The sequence below is a fragment of the Homalodisca vitripennis genome, chromosome 2 (genome assembly GCF_021130785.1).
Source record: "Homalodisca vitripennis isolate AUS2020 chromosome 2, UT_GWSS_2.1, whole genome shotgun sequence".
Classification (NCBI taxonomy): domain Eukaryota; kingdom Metazoa; phylum Arthropoda; class Insecta; order Hemiptera; family Cicadellidae; genus Homalodisca; species Homalodisca vitripennis.
Window position 1 is genome coordinate 169929192 of NC_060208.1, and position 21383 is coordinate 169950574.

Below are 21383 nucleotides of genomic sequence, written 5' to 3' on the forward strand. Positions count from 1 at the left end.
TTAAAATTTAAATATTTCATTGGCTTGTCTATAGTGCTCCTTATAAAATAAGGAAAAAACTGAAACAATATTTTACTGCCATAAATTACTTAAATAAATAACTGTAGGAAACCCTTTTCAAACAATTTACGATACGATGTATGGATTTGCTTGAGCTAACCAATAATTCCTTCTACAATAATACAAACTTTCTCAACTATGTGTGTTCCTCCACAGCACAATCTTTTAATACGGTAAGGTAACTCCTCACCAACTTATTCGACAAAAGGTTTAATGCAAGTATGAAAATGTAAGCACAAAAGTTTTCAGATATTTAGTACCTAATTGAGAGTAACAATCTAAATCTAATTACTAATGCACAATTAGTCTAATAAAGGCCACAAACAGTCTATCCTACAAGTGTATTAGACATTAAATATGAATGATTAATAATCAGATATTGTAAACTATACCAAAAATACAACTCCTGATTTAATTTACTGTTTAATTGCATTACATTATTGGCAAAACAATCTACGTCGCCAATTCCCAGAAAGATGCATACATTTGCAAAGCATATTAATTTCTTTTCCAACTAATATATTAACTTAACGAGTAGAATCTAGAAACTCAATATCATTGGTATCACTTGGTAACTTACCTGCATTTTATGTTTCACATAGCCGAACTGTATTATTTTTATACATTTTTACATTGTAAGATAGTGTATTAATTTCGTAATCGGGCTACAAACCATTCGGTGATTTTCTGAACTCAGGAACACATTACAAGCGAGTTTAGAAGTTTACATCTCTAACAACACACACACAAATGCACAGCAATGAGGTTTAGGAAAATGTCTAACTCTCCACAATATCCAAACATATGCTATCGCAACACATTAAATTTATTTAGAAATGTTTCAGGGAAAATAACACTTGCCTTCTAAATTTCGCGACTAGATGTAACAGCATGACTAACAGTGCAGCAGGAACTAAGTAGGGTCAAGTAGTAATTCACATTATCCCACGTGGCGCACGGGTTAAGTGAATTTAAAGGGTGTAATGAGTGCCAGCACAACCTTATCTCTACTGCCCTCTACCATTCCACTCTATTTCCGGTTAGTGTGTACTGCAGTATTTTACAGTATTACTTCGTAAACGATTACATTTTTACAGACTCTCAAGTTTGGTATTCGTACGAATATTATAGCTTTATAAAACCTTTACACAATTCTTATCAACAGCTTAAAATGTACAATAAAATCAACCGTAACTTATTGTATTTTTATAATAAAATAGAGTGGTCAAGTATTATGTATTATTATTCTAACCTCTACTTTAGAATCTGGGGTTGACTTTTATGTATATGAATCCTTATGTAATATAATCTTGATTATAAAGTTAGTTTATTGCCACAAAAACACAAAAGTATTAGTTGAATCAATAATTAAAATATTTATCCATTTAAAACTAAACACTTTAGCCAAAGCAACAATAACTATTTAGGTATAAGTATTGAATTTTAAATGTAACTTAAGTTAATTACAACCTTAAGTTTTAAGATAAAATAATTTACAATGTTTCTACGTTATTCACTGGATTGGAGCGTTTGAAAGACAGTATGTGGACTTATATATGAGTGTTCAGAGGAGTTCCCCTTTTAATCAATATCACCCTATCAAACACTAAAGTAGAGAGCAAAGTCACTAAACGCAATCCATGTTGCTAGAGCCACGAAGCCGTTGGTAAACACAGACAACGCTGCTTAATTAAGATTAAACAAACAAGCATTTAAATACCGCAAGTTTGTCGTGAATAACCAGAAAACACCGCATTATTCCACAACAATTTTATTTTTAGTTTAAAAAATCATACTCCTATAAAGTATTTAAGATTGTGTAAATAATTAACCCATGTGCTAACACAATAATAATAAAATTATTATTAAGTTTTATCTTTTTTACACTGTAAAAAACACATTATGGGCATATTCCGTCTAAAATCTTAATATTTGTAGCATCAATAAAACACATATATAACTTTGTCCTCCATTTGCTGAGAAAATAGGAATACAATCTAGTATTCCCACTTCACTTGCCAATGTAGTGTAGAGGGTACTACAGTTTTCGGAAGACAATGCCTTGCGTGGTTATACCTATATGACATAGCAAAAAAACTGTATGGCATATTTATAACCAATAGTAAAACCAATAAATCAAGCTTGTTAAAAACGCAATATTCATCACTACACCCCGGTTCAATGTGCCGGCCTAAATTACCAAATGAGACAAAGTTCAAAAAATAAAAATATTCTATGAGAATTAGAATTTTTTTATCAATTAATTGGAAGATATACTATCCAATTAAAAGTTATTGCTTAATTCTGTGCGTATATAGATGAAAAAGGAATAATGTTGGCTGAACTAAAACGTTCTAGTGACGTCAGTAACACTCGGCAAGTTCATTGAGAAAGAGGTAAAGTGATAATTGTCTTTTAGCCGCAGACCACTGCTTTTTAAAATCCAATCTCCTTCTCGGATATTGAGTTCTCCCTCACGTCCGTTCTCGTTCCACAAAAATATTAGTTGCGCAGATTTTGTTGCTTGTCAGTTTTTCAAACTACACCATCCTTTTCATAATATTCACATCAGTTCAAAATTTAATAGTTTAGCTCATATTTTCCGTGTTTAACGGGTTTTTTTTTTTCTTTATTTTCAATCTTCATATGAATTATTGCTCTTAAATAAATTAAACAGTTATATGAATATCTTAAGGCCACTAGTTTTACCTGAATTATTACTATAAGACGTTTACAGTCCACCAATTTTATTGGTAATTTTTTTTAAGTACACTAAGTTCAAATTCAGGACAAGGAGATGTATTGGGACTCATAACACCCTCACTCGTCACAGGATAAATCATGAACAATAAATAAATGCTAATAAATAAATAAATGGATATGTTTTAGTAGTATGTGTAAATTACCTACCTTTATCGAATACTTACTCACTACTAATTTTGCATTTCTTCGTACTAATCAAACTTTCAATGATACATAACATTTGGACTAGTGAACGTTTGTCCTCCATAAATTCATTTACGAGTGAAAATCTCCTCCTTGACTTTGTCAATGCCTGAAATAGTGGATTATCCACTATGGCCTGTTTACCTTACCATTGTTAACTTCGATTTAATGTAAGAATCACTCAATTTAAAATATATATATACATTTTGGTTTACATGTATCACGATTGAGGCAGATTTCCTTTGCAGTTATAAAGCCTAACCAAAGTGTACGGAACCATCCTCTTTCTGAAAGCCTCTAGAATGTAACTTATACTAACAAATAAAACACTCTAAGCTACCGGCCTCGAGAACATTCGGTCTCTGGAAACTTCAAGCCTATGACAGCTCTCGACATCTGTCAGATCCCAGCATTTAGTGCTCTTTACCTTTGGCTACTCTCGGAATATTTATAACCCGATCACTGAAACTCCTGTTTTCGTCATGGAACCTATGGTTTCGAGAGCACTCATCTTCTGAGACATCCAGGCCTCTAGTAGGTTCTGGTCTCTGGAAGTTCCCGACCTCTAGCAGCTATTTTCTGTTTGTCTCTCAGTTTCTGGTCTATGGCAGCTGCCGATTACTGGGCACTACCGATCTCTTGCAGTGCCCGGGCTCTGACATCTCTCCATTCCTGAAATATTACAGCATCTAAAAGCTCCTAATCTCAGATAGTTTGTTTCCCTATGTACGGCTATTGGTTGCTGTCTGCCTTTAGATGCTAATTAAATCTGGAATTTACAACATTCCTGTATATGAATCCGAATTAGAGCGCTTTTCTTTAGCTCTAAAGGTTGGTAGGTCTTGGCATCTAGTTTGCGGCACTAAAGTAATGGTAATGAGTATTGTGTACAACAAATTTTTATCTATATCCAATTATGTATTCATATATAAGCTAGTTAAAACAACGTTTTTCGCTAAATTCTCACTCTTTTGGCTTCAATTTCGTGTAAAAATCCTCTTTTCTTAACCATTGATTTCAAAAAAAATTATGACAATTTTTGTTAAAATTTAAGAAACCATGAATAACATATATTATTTTAAAAACGTATTTTTTCCTAGAGCATTACCCCCTTATCTCATCTGGTGGTTTATAATCCAAAACTGGCTTAATTTTTTACACATATAACTTTATTCAAAGATTGATAAAAACATGCAACATCAATGCGTTTATATTAATTATATTCAACAGGATTTTGGTCCCGGAGCTGCGCTACGTTTTCTCTAAGCGAGTTACGAGCTATCTGTAGTTATGATTTGTTCCATAAAGTTTTCAAACCCTGCAACTATAACCTCGATAAGCACATCCTTAAATGTTATTTAATACTTCATTCGCAAGTCATTTTTACTAGTTATGCAGAAAACAGATTTTTCACTGGAGCTCCGTCATCTTTGGTCCAGTTGCCACCAACGTTTACTTTACAGCTTTATCATTCTAAAATATATGGTCAAGCTAATTGTTTCCTTTCGAAATTAGCATCTACACTAAATGATAGGCTTATATCTCAATATGTATTTCTATGGATTAAAACTGATAGAATCATGCTATCTTGCTTTAAGAAGTTTGATACGAGTATTTTATCTATGAGATGAGTTAAGGAAGACTAGAACACCTGTTTTAGAGTACGTCAACGTAGAACACAGGTATTCAAACAACTTGCTGGTGTCAGACTAATAAATGAGCTCCGCGACAGCATCAAACAGTTAATCATTGCCAGAGCAGAGCCGAGCTTCTTCAAAGGAGCTTTTAATGTCTGACGTGTTTTACTTTGTGAAACACTTCATTTACGTTACTGGGCCCAGTAACCATCTTTCACAGAAATTGATACTGAAGTAAGGAATAACCTGAAGGTCGAGATTGAAACAGAACGTATATATGGTTAATATTATTCGAAAAATTAAGTATCTGTAAACATCGCGTGTTTACAACTCATAACATTACCATAACAATAAATCACATTTTTTGGTCACCAATGAATAACAGTTATTTACAATACAACGGCTGTTTGTAATACAACAAAGAGTTCAAAGAGAATACATATCAATCCTCTCTATCGAAATTTCTAGGTAGAATCTGATCGATGGCTTTTTCGTCTTTTCAGCTACGATGAAGCTGCCAATCAGCAATTTTGCAGCTGGAAAGCGATGGTATTATCATACATTTGCGTTACCATAAAGTTCGGTTGCCGTGTACTCAATTGGGTAATGAAAACAACCCAGGACATGGGCATAGTTAAATATGCTAGAATTTGATACTTTTGGTAATGTTTTCGACAATAAGGGTTTGTGATCTTCGATTAAAATAAATTTCCTTCCGTAGCAAGATCTAAATAATGTCTTAAGGCCCCAGTAGATTTCTGTAGCTATATATATATATATATATATATATATATATATATATATATATTATATATATATATAAATATATATATATATATATATATATATAGGTATAAAAGAAAACAAAACATGTTTCTTCAACTTGAAAAGCTTAATATTTCGTTACTTTTCAGTAATATATATATATATATATACATATATATATAAATATATATATATCTGAGTGTATTCATTTATGTACTTATAGTTTCAAGGGCGTGTTACCAAAAATTTTTAGACATTAACATGTCCATATTTAATAAATAAAATATTTATGATCAAGGTTTATACAAACAAAACACTCTATATTTAACTAAGCTTACATTACTACTCGATACATATGTATAATCAACATTACAGTAACCTCAGTAAGTTAAAAGTTATTACTCACTTCCATACAGACACTAGAGGGTTGTGCACTACTGAGCTCAGAGGGGAACCATAAACCACCAGTCCTCAGGGGCTAAAGTGATCAACATAGTAACGTCCTCAGCGGAACTCTGCCCTACTCAGTTTCACTGCTTCTCTTTCTCTATACAACAAATTATAGCACCAGGAACTTTCTTCATATCTCTTAGTGTTGTATCCTGTGTGACATTGTATAGTTAACAATTAATTATTGTTATATTGTTATACAATCTCAAAGGAGTGTTTTTACTGAAAACTATGCTACAATCAGTTTAACAATAATATATCTATTAGTTCTTGAGATTATTAGTACTTTTAGGAATAATAAAAGAGATTTGTACAGCCTTTTTGCTCAGCTACTACTAAAAACAAGATAATGAATATCTTAAATTTTTTATAATATTAGTGGGATTGTGATATGATTAGAGAAAACTCGTGAAACTGGTTTGGAGGTTCAACGTGTAACCTCCAATAATTCCAACTGTAGTGCAGCTTAACCAACAATGACTGCTTTATATTTCGATCTTATTTTGGTTTTATTTGTAACGCACATTCATTATTCAATGATCTAACTCTTCCAAACTCTGTAACTCGTAATATTGTAAACAGTTGCAATAAACAATGCAATAATATTTAATATATTTCAATCAAGAAATACATTGAATTCGTGCGTGTATCACTACACCTCATTAAAATGTGTTTATGGCGGCACTAAGGCGGAAATATGAACTTAATCAACAATGAAGAATCGGTGGTCCACAGTCAATACTTTGAAGAAATGTGAAAAACGTTTTGATGGGGGCATTCCAATTGACTTGTTATTGTGTCACAAACATTCTTACAGTATTCAGTGATACTTATTCAGTTGGTATTTCTTACCAACGAAACAAGTGATATCAATCTATATGTAGGTATCTATATGTCTCGTAAACATTAAATTAGACGTTTTTCTCTTATATAAATCTATTAAGCAAAATAAACCTCATTTTCAACTATAAATGTACCGATCATATGTTAGTGAATATGTATAACCATTTGTGAATAAAGTATAATGTCCGACATGATACAAAACTCAATTTATTGCACCAAACACTTTACACCTGCTCGTTATATCTTATAACTTGTGTAATCAAAGTATTTCAAAATATAAAATGTCTTTCACCTGAAAAGGATACAAATCAACTACAGATATTAAGAAATTTCACATACACAGTAATGTCGTGTTCTGTGATGTCACAGAGCTTGAGTAATGTTGAGTATGACACTGAGTATGCCTTTGTGTAGTGGGCAAGACTATATGCTGTCTCACGAATGTTCTTGAGTTAAGGTTTCTCTACAGATACAAGAATACTTTGACTATATTATATTACCTTGACTTAACCAAGTTATATGAATTTTTATTATTCTTAACAAGGTAGTTGTAAGTAACGCGACACAGGCTTCGTTACGGTTGCAAGCAAGATGACGCACTTCCATAGGTTATGGTTGGACATGAACCTGTCTACTTCTAGACACCTTGAGTTTAATAAGGCATAAAATTTTTTTTTAAAGTTTTGCTGATGAAATTTCTCTTAATATTTCTTTCTTCATCATATATTAATATAATGTGCATTGGTTTAAGCTTCCTAATAATGTTTAAATAATAAAAGTTCCGGTAATTTAGGGAGGGTACTTCAACGAAGAGTGCACTAAAATCAAATGTCGTTAGCGACTCTAACCGTTGTCACTTCACTCTATTATTTTTCTTTTTAATTTATGGATATGTCATATGAACATGTCACATGTTAATATGTCGCATGTTAAAATCTTTTATAGCAGTACTCATCTTGTTTACAACCTTTCATATTCTATTATTTTCTCTTTGTCATTATGGTTAGTCGTAAAACCAACGTAAAATTATTAGCAAACGCTCAGCCAAATCCCGTGTAGTGACATAGACCACAATTAAACTCCTCCTCATATACAGTAGAAATGAAGCATCAGGCACAATTCCAAGGTTATAAGTACTATCGTTTTCGCTATATCTTGTGAATAGACAGACTTGCGGTAACGCTCAGTTAATAACCTGTATGCGTTTAATGCAATGTATAAATACGATACTAGATTTAGTTACTTTCTAAATTAATACTATATATGTTTTTAAGCTTACTGTTTGATTAATTGTGCCACACAAAATCGGTCAAAAATTAAATATATACTTGACAGTAAGTACAATGGATCACTGACTTTGGAGTAGGCATTCAGTGGAAGGCCAAGTAAACATTTCCATGAAGCGCACAAAAGTGAACAATGCCTGAATTGTTCATCTAGCTGTGATCCCAACCACTATTACTCAAAAATGCATAGTGGTGAACTTCTTGGTTTGACTATCTGAATAAAATTTGTTTTTTCGATATCGTTGCCACGGTAATCATAATTTCTTTTTTATATAATCAACTGCATTTATTTATAAATACATAATCGGCCAATTTGTGCTCATAAAATTTATACATCACCATTTATTATTACTTTCATTGAGCGTTTAATATGTCGAATTCCATTACATTTCTAAGTAGCATAATTATTATATATTAATGTTTTTCCAATTAACGTATTTCAGATAGTAAATTTACAACTTACAAGTATAAAATTCCTGCATTTCAAAGGAAATATATTTTAGTATTTTAATCACTAGAGTAGCAAATCCCCTTTTTTAGTGTATACCTTCTTTGATCTGTAATAGGGATTAATCCCTCTTTAGTATATGGTACATACCGATTGGGCTAATATAGATTTTTAGGATTCTATGTGTTTTTCAAAGAATAACTTATTTAGAAACAGATACCAACACACATTACACAAGTATTTTCCTTCATTGATCCACGATACAAAAATAATAAACCCATTTAAAATCTTTAAATTTTTTATGCATTTAAGGGTGATTGATACAGAAATGGAATTGCTTCAATTCTTAAACGTCGTTAATCGTATTATAAACTACAAAAATATTTTCCAAATTATTTAATTTTAAATTACTTATTCCGTATAAAATCTTTTAAGCATTTAGAAATGTTTGATAAATATTAGTGTGTTTAATCTCATATAATTTTCATTATTGCGTTCAAACAAGAATAAAAACTTATACATTCATGATGGAATATGAATATAAATGTCGGTTTATGCCGTGTTGCCGCATAACAAATTATTATTCGAGACTTGTATAAAGATATAAAATGTGTACCACATTTTTTCATCTAATGTACAAATGTAAAGAAAAATCTATTATAATGAAGTACAAATATGGAAACAGTAAAATAGTTTTACCCACCACGTTTCTTTTTCTCTCATGAAGGCTTATAGGTATTAACACATCGATTATGACTTTAATCCGATATAATATTATGACGTGAAGATTATGTTTAGGCCATCAGGTTAGGTACATTACAGCCATAAAATTTGCTCTAAAAATGAACAATATATATATATATATATATATATATATATATATATATATAGATTCATCTCAGACTTATGACGCTGCAGTAACAGCAAGGTGAACTGAATTAATATACTAACTCAGCTTTCCCATATTAAGTATACTTATATATGTAGTATAATAGTTTTATTTAATTTATTTAAAGAAATTTCATTTTAAAAATGTTTCCTTAATTTCGTTCAAAATAATAGTATAATCCAATAATACTACCAATACATGTAAGCTTGCTATACAGTGTTTCACAACTTCACAATACCCTGCACGGATTATTATGCACCGACATTACCGTGTGGATTGATTGCACTGACGAGTTCTGGTATACATTTGATAATGGATTCATTACATGATGCTAAAATGTGTTACCATGTTTTCGCTTCCTGTCGATCCATCATTTCACGTTTGGTGTAATTAAACGACAAACATGCAGTATCATCCATTAATTTACAGCTTTCCTTACGTGTGTGTACAATGAAATCTTATGGGTGTCTATCAAACTTCTCTATATAATTTATCAGGTCAAAATTGTATACAAAGTATAATTATTATACTGAGTACCATTCATTAATAAACCTGTAGTTATTCCTGTAATAAACCTTACTCCTGAGAATAGCAGTTTTATTACATTTTTATAACATCCAAATTGTATTTGGCTGTATCATTATATAACATTAATATAATTTAAAATAATTTATATTCATCTTTAATACAGCCTTCTTCTACTTTCCAGTCACGTTTTTTGTAAAAGAATTTTCTTTCGTACATTTTTTTACAGGAAGTCATAAAATGAAAACTTTATACATTCCACTCACTGTACTGATGACTTTCTTATACAGTAGAAAAAACTAAGAAATAATCTGTTATGAAGCATAAAGCCTACTAATAGTTAGACGATAATTTAAATTTTTTTTAGAGTGGACAGTCTTGAAAAGACTAAAACATGACAGAGCATTACGGAAAGTATTTTTCAACAGCAAGTCGTTATGTTACAAAGAGGTGCGGCTTCCAATCCATTAGTTACATCGGCTCGCACCGGTATCTGGCGCCCCAACATCCACACGCAGATATCCACGCCATTGTGGCTTCCATTCTCTTTGTCTGTTCTTTACGAGTCACATCCTCTAAGGGTTGATTTTAAGAGGTGTCTGCTATTGTGGTGTGTAGTATACTCTTCAACGGTGATTACGTTTCAAGAGATTTTGGCTCATGGTGCGTTTATGAAATAATTTTAAAGCTAATTTTGATTGTATAAAATTTGTAATGTTTAAGTCGGAGCTTGTACTGGTTACTTGTTAACTTATTTACATTTAAACACGTAAACCAATATTTAAAACTTTTATTTTGTGAGGTGCCTGACGAAGATAGCCTTGCTATCGGAAGGCCTCACGAAAATAAAAGTTTTAATATTGGTTTATGTGTTTAAATGTAAATAAGTATAACATTTGTTTCGTAAAATTTACAGCTAAAGATTGCAAGGAATTATGATTGATAATTTGTATTCCATGAACTTATTGGATGTTGTATTTAATAAGTTTAAATTGCATATACTCCGTTCTGTGTTTAAAAATCAATTAATGTATTTGATTCAATTACCTCAGCTTAAAAAAGTTATATTCATTTTGTAAACATGTTTTCAATAACATTTTAAGGTTAAATAAAAACAATTTATCCCTCAATAAAACCTTTGATTTATTATTTGTAGTATTTTGTATTTATAATTATAAATAAATGTAGTTCCTTTACGCATTAGTTTTAAATTTCCATAGTAATACGCGTATTACAACTTAAACGTTTAAAGCAGTATTTAAACTTATTCTTTAGCTATTATCCTAAAGAATATAGGTCAGATTCAATGTATAAACCTTCCTTAATGTAATTATAAAATCTAAATGACAGCAGTGTCTATAAGGTAACATTTAAATTAAGTCTATAAAGGAGGATCAAGTCTTGTTTGTGTCCGCACCTCGTTTTATATGTATAGTCGGTATTTTACTGATATGGACACCACTCATTCCGATACATATCAGAGATCCTTGCTAAGACTAGGGTCCATATAATAAATGTATGATAAGAAGATTAGGCTAGTTAATTTCAGGCCATATTTAAAGGTGTTGTATGGTGAATGTTGAATGACTCGATATGTCATTTAAGAAATTAGTGTATTAGATTGTTAATAGAATACTTAGTTGTTTTCTAATACAACTGATTAAAGAATATACGTATTTACTGCACACATGATTTAAGATTAAAACATGTTTTTTCCTTATGGATTGTGTTTATCTGAAGTTTTGACTGCATCTTTTTGTTTGTGACTTACTTACAGTAAGCATAACTTACTTATGAAGTTGCTCATATGTGAACATCTCGACTTGATACCTAATGTGAAGTCTTGGAGTTTTCGTGCTACTCTAGAAGTTTGTTCAATCAAATGTTTTAATATTTATTGCTCACAATGGTTTAAGTTTTCATTTAACGTTTTAACTTCGATACTCAATTATAATCTCGTAAAGTGTTTTTTAAATATTCGGTAAATAAAGCTAAATACCGAGCGATTTCGACAAAGATAAAAAGTATAATTACTATTGAGCGTAACCTAAATTTATACAATGTTGTATTATTTTATATGATATACTGAACATAACTTATCGTATAAAATGAAAGTGTTTAGGAAATTACCAGGAATAACTTGTGGTCTATGAGCACAATAGATGTTATGCGGCTTTCTTAAGTATGCGAGGAATGTTCGATATACTTTTTTTAGAATGCATAAATAACAACAATAATAATAATAATAATAATATAATTGGTTAAAACCAATGATATTCCACGTGTAACATTTGAAACAATACTTATCAGACTATATTTGTTTCATGTGACTGATGGCCAATGTTGAAGAAATATGCTTTCTTCATTTTTAAAACATATTATGTACAATATTTCAGAACTAAGTGTTGAGTAAATCTTGCATGTTTTTTAATTATAATTTTCAACAAAATTGAAAAGATTTTTTTTTATCCTCAAAACAATGACTTTATTTCTCTTTGCTGATTCTACCTCTGTTTTATATTTTTTTAATTTTGTGGATGCCATCCTTTTCTTCATTGCACTAGTATTTTTGGATCACTGTGAGCACATGAACACACAGACCATCGTACAGATATTTATAAATCCCCCAGCAAGACAAAAGTGAAATTTTTTACTCAGTGATAGGTCTCTACTAAGCTCAGTCTAATTCTATGGTTGGTCATGCACCATCATAAAACTCATTTATATCTCTGTAGAAATTACAAGTTTGAAGATTAAACCTTTTTGATATCATTGCCCACTTATTACATTTACATTTTTGTATATGTAACAAGTAGAAAATGCTCAGCCAAGTGCTAACACTATATGCTCAGGTAATTAAAATGACAATGAGCGGGCGGTGTTCTTTAAGGGGACCCGGACAGTAAAAATTTGGTAAAAATTACGTTTTCACTTTTATATTTATTTTTGTAGACAATTTTCTTGTGAACATTTTGATATACAACACTTTATATTTTAAATTTTATTAGCACTCGTAAAAAAATAAATTCGAAAGTGTGTTTACGTAAATATGGAAAGGAAACAACACCTCATAACTGAGCAACGCAACTTATTTGTTATAGTACTCATTACTTTATCAGTAAAAGAGATTGATGCCTTATGGAGCAGATGTCCTAATAGACAAATTAGAGTGTATTGGACACATACAAACGCGGATGGGTACTAGGGTACGCAAACTAAAGTCCTATAATAATTCCATAAAACTTGCTGATTGGTAAACCACTGAATAGTAAAAACCGCCTTTCATCAAGTGCTATAGACTAGCTCCAGGCCTATTATGGCCAAGCCATAAGAAGGAGCAATACAGTTGAAGAGATGAAGCAAGGAATATGGGCTATATTTCATCACAAGTCATCCAGTGATGAAAATCCTCAACGTGGTCTTTGCCCAAAAGGCGCTGAAAGTTGGTGCAAGTATCAACGATCTCTTGTAACTGGTGAGACATACAAATATAAAAATAATGTCCCCTCAGTTATTATATGGAGTTTATTAGGCCAGAGTTTAGGAGCCTGTCAGATCCTGATCTCTTGAAAAAGTGTTTACACAAAAAGACCTAAAAACCTAACGAAAATGTAAATAGTGTGATATGGGCTCGCCTCCCAAAAACTGGATTTGTGGGTATAAAGACCTTACATTTTGGAGTTTATGAAGCCGTTTCAACTTTTAATATCGGACAGATTACTAAATGTAAGGTCCTACAGAAATTGGGCATTTCAATTGGCAAAAACACTGTTTCTACAATGAAATTACTAGACACACCGAGACGCTTTGAAATTCAATGCGCGCTTCTGCTGAATTATAGAAAAGGGCAAGGCAGACCAAGAGGCAATCTAAAAGGAAACTGGAGGACAAGGAAGAAGACACAGACAATCCAAGTTATGGGGCTGGCCTGTTTTAAACACAATTTGTAAGTAAAATCTGTTTTTTTACAACATTGAAATGGTACGCATTACTTTAAATCGCGATTCCCGAAAGTTGCATTTTTTTACATTGTGGAACACTTTTTTCAAAAACCATTTGAGATATCAGACTGAAATTTTTACCACATATTCTAGGCTATTATTTGAACACTTTAACAATGAGGATTTGTTAATTAGCACATTAGTTAATATTTTATAAAATATTATATGTGAAATTTTAAGTAAAAAATTAGCAGCATATAAAAAAAATTTTAAATTTTTTAAAACAAATGTGTATTTTTTTAAATCCCTGTGTTAAAGTGTACTAATAAATGTCAAAGAATGTGTGGTAAAAATTTCATTTGGATATCACTAATAGATTTTGAAGAAAGTGATCCACAAAATACACAATTTAACATTAGCGTAATAGGACTATCCGGGTCCCCTTAAGAAGTCTCTTAATTAGGACTATATGCAACGGTACGAAATGTCCACCTATTTACTATTCAAGAGATGTATCGAGGACGGTGTCTGGCTAGGAATTGAGCAAAATGCATTGTCTGCTTTGTAGTCTAGGTCGCGCGAACACTTTAGTTCTTACCCTTGATGGTGTAAAACAGAGTCAACCAACCATCGCAAATGTTCCTGGTTTTAGTACTGTTATGACAAATAATTCTAAAAGTGGTTTCGGGAATGGGCATTACAGAAGTAAATAATAGGGCTTTTGATGATATATTAGAAAGCAATCTTGATTTATTATAGTGGTTAAAACGACAAATAATAAGAATAAGGCATTAACTGTAAATAATTACATGGATATGTAAGTAATCTGCTACATAAATATGTATTTACAATATGGAGAAGAAATATACACGAATTATTTTGTTATTGGTTATGTGTTAACATTGAGTGGAACATCATAATATACCCAAGTTTAAACAAATCGTATACCATATTACAATTAATACGAAATGTAGCCTAATTTCAACTTAACTGAAATGGAAAAGTTTACTACTTAGCGTTAACCGAGTCTAGTAATTAAGCTAGTAAAGCTAGTAATTATTAGCTTTTATAATAATTGCTTACCCTGATAAAGATTTATTTTAGTGCAATTTACATATCTATCACTCCTTTCTTTTAGTATTTACGTTTTCCATATCGTACTATCCACCTGTTTCCTATTCGTGGTTGTGACGCTTGTGCTCTGGTTAATTAAAATATGCATAAAGGCACTTTTTAGAATACAATGTAATGCGTTTAATATAGATTTATCGACCAGCAGAATGACAAAAATCAGCAAATTTTAAAATAAGGCTTGCTGAGTAAATATTTTTAACTGTTTACGTAACTTTATGAACAATATTTTTGTTTTTACATTTAAGAGAACAACGACTACAAATTAAAACATAATAATTCATCTCCAATATTATGGAACCCACCTTTCAAGTTAATAAATATCTTAGAACGCTCAAAAATTTTATTTTTATTTTGTTTCGTTTTAGGAGTACAAAAATTGTTTAAAGTATATACACATGACCAAAATTACGTTTCAATGAATATGCTACTATCTTTGTTACTAAGCCAAACGTATTTAAGTTTCGTTTTATCACTATAAATAATGATCTTCATACCAAATCTTCCAAAAATATGTTCAAAATTCACTTTTAATTAAAGTTGCATATAACAAAACATATTCATACTGTAATAATTACACATTTCAATTTCAAAATACTATTTGTTACAATATATTTATTCCACAATGTTATATACTTATGAATAACATCGTTCGTGGTGTGCTACAAACAGTTATGCTAGTAGTATTATCTAACTTTTACATAGAAGGCAGCACTGACAAATTCATACCAATATTTTACTTTATATACTTAAAATTACTCTCCCTTCACATTGAAGGACGGCATATTTACAATTGCAGGACGATAAAAAAACGAAACCGAATAGAAAAAAAGAAAAGGAAATAATTTTTTGTATTCCTAAAATTAACTAAGAAAATAAAATAAAAGCAGAGACTGTAAAGCACGGTTATACTGTGTAATGTTTCATTTTTACAGATATTCATACATTTGATTAACTATTAAGGAAGGTCCAAGCAATGAAAGTAGCTAGGTAGCCCGTATCTTTAAAGCAGTCGAGCTCGCATATGCATTGACGGATTTTGTTGAAATAAGTACAGTTTGAATTTTAATAACATTTTCCTAATAGTTGGTACCTTGTAAATCTTTTATAACTGATGTAATATAGCTAATTTCTATCAGAAGACAAGATGTTTCCTATTTCTGATTCGTGCTAGCGTAACTTTAAAAGTTATTTTGTATGCCTATGCTTTGACAGATTTAGTTGAAACTGGTACTTTTGGAATTGCAATAAACTTTTCCAAATAATTGGTTCCTAGTAAATTTGTTATAACTATACTGGTTTTTTTTCCTTTGAAAATTTCCATCAGACGCCATTTTGTTATTATTAAAGAAAATACCACTATTTTTTCTTCTTACCTTTTCAAATCTATGTGCCAATTTTGGTTCTTTAGCTTTACTAGTTTTAGAGATTATATTTTGTTCCACTAGTGTAGTCACTTAGTGGAAATTGTAAAAAGTTATTCTTAATTATTAGCTTAAAATCACACATAAAATCTTAAAATGCACAGACAGCCAACCTTTTTGGTACACTATGTATACAGCACTTTAACAACAGTATTCTCATGAATTGAATGTTACTTTAATAATTCTAAAGAATTATCTAAAGAATAGCATATCTCGTACACACTATTCTGATATATTAATAAACATGAAATAAGATAAAACTATACCGTAAAATAAGTTAAGTATACATCGCCTCAAGAGAGCGTCTTTCATAAAAGTCCCCGTCAGCTTTTTACTGAAATTCAAAGTGAACGAGGTGCAATGTTAATTAATTACACGTTTGTGGTCGCTGAGCTACCATTACGGAATGAAAGAAAGTCTGAAGAGGGCTGCGAAATAAGGATAGGGGGAAGGATAGGAACCAATGTTACGCGAGAATGGACTTAATGGATTGGAATGCGGTCTTTTATTCAGTCCCTTAATGACTTTGGGGAGTAAAAAGTGCTGAAACTTTATTTATAAAGCAAATTTATTATAAGCTATCTGTTATTTCATTGTAATTATGAAGATAATGCTCACCAGACGTTCGTGTCAGCTAACAATACGTTTCAACGTTTAAAGTCCCATATTCATATTAAGTGCATATTTATTGTATAGACATACGAGAATTTGTAATTATATATAATAAATGTAGGTTTGGATGTAATTTATATCCTCCTACTTAAAATTATAATAATATACTCTAAATTGTATTTTAAATCTTGTGATGTAGTTAGAAATCCTACACAGGATATTAATCCAATTAACATATAAACTTGAAATTTTGCATTAAGATTCATTTCTACAAAAAAACTGAGTTCGATATTGATGCATGTCACTACACGGGATTTGGATGATCATTAGTAAATATTTTTACATTGGTCTCATGGGTAACCATCATAACAAAGCAGAAAGTAGCGGAATAAATGCATTTGTAAACAATATGAGTATAATCATATAGAATATTAACTACACATTGTAACACATGTAGCTTATTCATATAATAATATTGGAAAAATAATAGATCAGATAGTACATTTGTACATTTTAAAATATGGTTTCAAGATTTGATTTTAGGGCTCTCTAGCATTGTAGTACCTTCCTTGCCTCACCGGATGATCACTACTGAATTTAATAGGAAGTGGATCTTTAATACAGCCACCATATAAATAGGGTTTCGTTAATTATGAGTAACGTAACTTTGCAATATTTTAATTTACTGTAATCTAAAAAAGCATATATATTTTAATATATTATATACAATTTTCTTTTTTTACTTCTTCGATAAACTGCTTCCGTAAAAAAATCCATCTAATTATGTTACTAGTATTCTGCTTTTGGTATGAGGGAATAGAAACAGGAATATAAAATCCATGAAACTAAGTTATTCAAAATTTCAAAGTAAAAGTGTATAATAAGTTTTATGTGATAGAAGTTTCATTATTCAAAATTCTGAAAAGGCATGGCTGGTTGAGGCATGTTTTGGTCATTCCGCAGTAAAAATGTCATACACAATTTCAAGGGAGCCCAGCAGTTTCGAATAATATCTTATGTGCATAATAACAGTGTTACTAATTAAGGTGAGTTTTATATCAGGGTTAAAATGGTCACTGGTGCAATCTGTAGTAAACGTTGGATAGTAATTTTGACTTGGGAATCCGCATTACACTACTTACCAAATAATGCATATTTAATGTTTTCTAATATTGAAATCTAACAAAATGGCCCAACTACAGCTTAAATTGTGACCAGCTGTATACTGTCAGTTTAATTTGGATTTTTGTTATTATTAATTTTCCGAATTCTAAAAGATGTATTGAACATTTTTGGACTTCACAGGTATTTCAACTAAAAACCTTCCTCGAACTTGAACGATTATTGTAAAAAACACAATTAGCCGAAATGGTTCAGACTATCCCTAGAGTAGCGCTTAGCAACAAATTTAGCGATTTATTTTTATTTATTAGATTGCATATTTATAATTTCCGTTTCATACCTGAGATCAACAATTTATAATCAATTAAACTCAGAAACAAAAATATATTTAATGTATTAAATTACAATTAATATTAATAATTAATAAATTATATAAATAAAAATAGTAAACAATTAAGAAGAAAATCAATAATCAAACACTCGGAGCATTAAAATATGCAATGTAAATACAATGTGAATAAAAAGACTGGACCCCGTGTATTTTTTCTACAGTGTATATTACTTTAGAGGAGTTTACATTTTAAAATTGTCAGTTGCCCCAAAATTCCGCATTTTTGCAGGAATCAGTAAATGCCCAAAATCATCAAATAAAAATTCCTTTCCACATTACACCACTACTCAAATGATATCTTCTTGTATAAAGTTTAGAACGAATTCATTTATTTCCGTTTTTTATTGTATTTATGTTTATTTTGAAAGACAAGTCAGGTAAGAATTTCTTTAAAATTTTTTTCGTTTTGGCCATTCTTACAAAAAGTTAGAAATCGATTCATTATTTATGTAAAAAATAAACATTTGTTGATTTTGTTACACTTTCATGAAATCGGGTTACACGAGAATAAATCTTTACAACATAATAGCATGACAAAGCGTAAGCACTTTTAAAGGATGTTTTGACATAATTTACTCTTTTCAAATTTACCTGCATTTTTCCGCAGACCAAATCAAGTTATATCTTGCGAAAACGAATGCAACGTGTAAAAAATCATTTTTATATAATTATCTTAAAGACTTTCTATTGAGTTTTTAATGTAATTTTTAAATAAGATCCTTATAAATAAACAAAATTACATTACAACTAAGCAAAAGATGACATATTTATATTAGGATTTATAGTGCCTTATTTAGTATACGATATATGTTTTACTGTTTAATCTATTTTCTTGAAATTAGTGAACGATTAGTTGATTTTTGTTAATTAGTGTGTGTTATTATTGAATTACTACTCATTTACTTGGTACCCACAACAAGTTTCCAAAATATTACAATTGTTCAAATGATCTATCTTATTTTATTTTATTTGTTAAAGACTAACTAACAAGGTGAAAGAGTTAACCTATATAAGTGGAATTATAAGCATTGACATTGGATATGAAAAGTGTTATACTAAAAACTTTTAAGTACAATTACAATGATTTAAATAAATAGCACATATCAGTTTAATATTAACTCAAGATTTATAAGTGAGTTACTTTTTTTGGAATTGAATAACAATTATTTAATTGTTATTATTAAATAGTTGCTCTTTGAAGGAGAACTTCGGCATATCTTTCGTTAATTGAGCCACTGGAAAATATCCATACACTCTTTGTTGTATTACTTTCTGTGGAATGATTTTACAGGTTTATTAATTATATGAAAAAACCTTAGCGACACCTAGAGGTCCAGAGTAGATATGCATCAATAATGCGCTGAAATTCCCAATAAAACGGGTTAATCGTAAATTAACATAGTAAGGAAATAGAGTATAAAACCCTGTAATTGCTGAGGTAGATGTTGTGGCTGAGCGGTGCTAAAAACGGGTCAAGTACTCGCTACCTCAGGCACTCTGCCCGTACTAATAACGTTGGAGAGAAATATTTTCCTGTTTCTCGAGAAATTGGATAGAATAAATCAACAGAGCAAAACTCTATTAAAAACCATTTATGTTATATCCGTAATCCTGCAGTTCTTGTACAGCCTGCAGAATTTTACAGTCGTGTACAATAGATTACAGTTTTTGTATATAAAAAACTGTAATCTATTGCTACGATCCATTTTTATAAACAATAAAGCTCTTAGAATTTTTGTTTTTGACGATGGATGTATTGTGAAGGAAACAGGATTTTTCCGGATATTTTCCATCGTTCAATGATACACAATACTGACTTTTTTGTATAACTAAACAATGGTAAAAATTTCGGAAAACATCCTCTTTCCTTAAACAAAAGCGTTTGATACTCCTTGGGATCATAATTGTTTTTAATTTGAATATCATTAGTAGTTTAAATAAACTTACAATGCAACATACATAGGCTTTTATGGAAACTGAAATGTTTTTTATATATAGTTTAAATAAAGCATAATACTGTTACACCTATTATACATCAAGACTGCAAGATTGTTACAGCTTACGGACACAACACAGGTACATTATAGTAAGCTTGGTCATCCCACATAGTACTGCTACACCAAAAACTGCAAGGTTGTTACTGCTTACGGATACAACACTGATACATTAAGATAAGCTTGGTCAACCCACTGCCTACTGTTATATCTATTATCCATCAAGTCTACAAGACTGATAGAGTTTACAGATACAACACCAATATATTATGATAAGCTCAGTGAAGCCAGATGGAACTGTAATACCTATCTTAGATTACAAGATTCTTACAGCGTACCTATGCAAAACCAAAACATTATAAGCTTTATAAACTCAGATTAAAATGGTGCACCGACCATAGGTCAAGCCTGTAAGATTTTTTACAACCTCCCAGTACAACTGCGACACATTCTTTACGTTATGTGTAAGATTAGTTATTCACCTGAGAAATAAATCAGAGTACAAGTCTAGAAATGTGAAGTTACTTTTTTTTGTACCACTGCACGATTACAGATGTCCGGGAGAATCCTTAACAATACTTTATTGTAAACTTGATTAAATCAAGTAGTACTGTTACAAGGCAGTATGGTGATTATTACAAGTAGAGTGATTAAAGGGTATGGTAGGAAATTTATATACCTATGTATGATCTCATGACAATAAATAAAATAAAACTTTTAATTTATATCAACGTTGTAAACTAATAATTGTATTTATGACTACTTTACTACTGCATTTTATGGTTAGTAATATATAAGAATATTATATGGCAAAATAAAATTCTAAACAATAATAAATATGATAAATTATTACTCTTTCACTATTACTTATTATAATTTTAATAGACAATTTTAATGGATTATAGTATTAATAGGTCCA